This window comes from Lepidochelys kempii, chromosome 2, assembly GCF_965140285.1.
Source record: "Lepidochelys kempii isolate rLepKem1 chromosome 2, rLepKem1.hap1, whole genome shotgun sequence".
Classification (NCBI taxonomy): Eukaryota; Metazoa; Chordata; order Testudines; family Cheloniidae; genus Lepidochelys; species Lepidochelys kempii.
This window is the reverse complement of record NC_136381.1, coordinates 50524138-50527239: the sequence shown is the minus strand read 5'-3', so window position 1 is coordinate 50527239 and position 3102 is coordinate 50524138. Positions and strand designations below refer to the sequence as shown.

At 51.2% G+C, this 3102-nt stretch overlaps 1 pseudogene; it reads right to left on the bottom strand.

The window, feature by feature from the left end:
- Window positions 1–273: 273 nt before the first annotated feature.
- Window positions 274–1087, bottom strand: LOC140905878 (small ribosomal subunit protein uS3 pseudogene; annotated as a pseudogene).
- Between the last annotated feature and the right edge of the window lie 2015 nt (window positions 1088–3102).

Sequence of the window (3102 nt, the reverse complement as noted above, 5' to 3'; positions counted from 1 at the left end):
ATTGCCACACAATGCTTTGTTGCTGTAGCTCCCACCTGAACCACTCACAAACAGCCTTCCAGCATGCAGGTAATACCCTGAGTGTCTTTATATTGCTGCAGCTTGCCTGCTACGCGTCAGTCACATTCTGGCTTTCACCAGCCTTGTTTACCATTTTCAGGGTGACCCCAATGCACTCCCAGTCCTGGATTCCCCTAACCCGCCAAACATGTGTTCTGCACTGTCCAGCTGTTGCCTGGACAGTCTGGGTATATTAGGTCTGTTGCCTGTGTATTTATGATTTTATTAAGATCCTTTCACGGGCCACAGTCCACCTTCTCCTTCCAAGTGTTGAAAAATCCCATTATGCAGTGGGAACTGGCTGAGGCATGGCTGGCTGTTCTGGTTTGCCACCTTTCTGCTCTGAGATGGGTGTGGTGGGTAAGATCTCTTCCTTGGGCTCCACAATGCTGACATGGTCTGGCAGCGGTTTGTTGGGTCCAATCTTCCCACTTGGGTCCCAAGGCAACATAATCTTTACTTTAATACCCAGCACACCCTGCCTGAGGAGGACGTGGCGCACAGCTGTATCGACATAGTAGTTTACAGGATCTCCACTGTGGATCATCAGGCCATCCACAAACTTCATAGACTTGGCTTGCTGGCCTCTGAGTTTACCGGACACCACCACCTCACAACCCTTAGCACCACTCTCCATGATGAAGCGGAGGACGCCATAGCAGGCTCGACGCACTGCTAAACCTCCCAGAAGTTTGTAACGCAAGGATTCTGCTTGGGCAATAGCACAAAGCCCTCTTGTGGCCACCTTCTCAGCATAGAGCTCAACGCTTCCTTCAGGAAATCCAAACCTTTTCTGTACAACAGCAGTCAGCTCACGGATTCGGCGTCCCTTCTCACCAAGAACGTTTTGTGTTCTGGTAGCAAGGATGATAATTTCAGTCCTCGTTGGAGTAACTCGGACCTCTACTCCAGAGTATCCATCTTCAGCCAACTCACGAGTCAGAAACTCATTTAGCTCAGCTTTGAAGATACCATCAGCAACAAACTTGCGCTTCTTGGAGATCTGCACCGCCATCTTGCATCGCGCCGCCCTAGTGAAAGGGCTCCGTTGCCTGTGTAGCGGGGCAGTTACCCTGCTCCTGAGAGAAAAGGCTAGGCTGATTGGGGAAGCAGCCACAGCTGGGGCCATGCCCCAATCAGGTCAAACCTGGCCCTGTTATAAGGGCTCAGGGAGGAGCTGGGCTAATCTCTCTCTTGCTGGAGAGAGAAGGACCTGGCTTCCTGGGACATCAGGGTACCAGGAGTAGAGCAGGGTTGGGGAAAGGCCAGAGGAGCTGGGGAGCTCCAGCCTGGCAAATCTCCAGGCTGCAGGCCTTGCTAAAGGCTAAAACAGGTAATTGGGTTGCAGAGGTGCCACCCAGGATTAGGCAGAGGCAGCTGGTCCAACCTCCTTGCCAATGATGAGTGGCCATGACAGACTGCAGTTTGCCCCAGTGAGCAGGGACTAGATGATGACTGGCAGTAGCCACTGAAGCAAGGTGGGTTTAGAGGGTTGGGAGTTCCCCTGGAGGGGAGACCCAGAGCATGGTGGGGGTACAGCTGGGGCAGAACCCCAAGGTAAACTGCACTGGGGACTGGGAGGGACATGGGGGCCAGCCACAGGCGAGACAGGGCCAGTAAGAGGCACTCTTTAGGCTGGAAAGCTAATTCCCGAGACAACTGGCAGGAGGAGCCACACTGGTGAGTCTTTGCTTTGCTACAGCCACTATAAGGGGATCAATATACAATAGTTTGCTACTGTAAATGCAGTTACCCACACTCTTCAGTTTAAAGACAACACTGAGTTAGTTTTAATTAAAGAATAAAACAAGTTTATTTAACTGCAAAGAGAGACTTTAAGTGAGCACAAGTAGAAGGCATTTTAGTGAGGCCCTACTTGAAATCCTGGGAGGTGGGCAGGCAGAAGCAGGGGAGGCAATCAAACTAACACTGAGAGTTTGGGGCAAGGCAGGCAAGTGACATGTTGCCATCAGGATCCCTGCTGACCCAGTGGCAGACTGCTCTGCTGCTGTTAGGGCCCTGGGCCTGGATACAGTGGAGTGGGTGGGACTGCTCCCCCTCTCTTTGGCAAGAAGCCTGCGCTCGTTGGCCCTCCGCTAGAGTTAGGAGACTCAACTGTTTTGCTGCTCAGCATGAGTCAGAGACTCTTTGCTGCCCTGCCCTGCCCAGGGGCTGGGCTTTGTAACTGATCACAGACCTGCACTCATGTCTCCCGTTGCCCCGCTGATTCATAGAATCATAGAATATCAGGGTTGGAAGGGACCTCAGGAGGTCATCTAGTCCAACCCCCTGCTCAAAGCAGGACCAATCCCCAATTTTTGCCCCAGATCCCTAAATGGCCCCCTCAAGGATTGAACTTACAACCCTAGATTTAGCAGGCCAATGCTCAAACCACTGAGCTATCCCTCCCCCCATGATTCCTCATGCCAGGTGACCTCCCAGAGACATAGTGAGGCGGATTGGCTATCCGCAGACCTGGAGGGGGAGGAGCCTCCCCCACCCCCAACAGACTACACAGCTCAATAAAAAATTACTTATAACACTGATAACCCTTCTACCCCGAAATCCCAACCAACCAAACCCTAAAACAAATCAGCTTTAAAAAAAAAACTCCGGAACCCAATAAAAGGGATCAATAAAATTAGAAAAACCAGCCCCATGCAGAACTTTTATCTCAAAAAGGAAGAAGAGCCATTACCTCCATGGAGTTGTCAAGGTTCCTCCCCCACTCTGAACTCTAGGGTACAGATGTGGGGACCTGCATGAAAAAAACCTCCTAAGCTTATCTTTACCAGCTTAGGTCAAAACTTCCCCAAGGTACAAAATATTCCCCCCGTTGTCCTTGGACTGGCCGCTACCACCACCAAACTAATACTGGTTACTGGGGAAGAGCTGTTTGGACGCGTCCTTCCCCCCAAAATACTTCCCAAAACCTTGCACCCCACTTCCTGGACAAGGTTTGGTAAAAAGCCTCACCAAATTGCCTAGGTGACTACAGACCCAGACCCTTGGATCTTAAGAACAATGAACAATCCTCCCAAC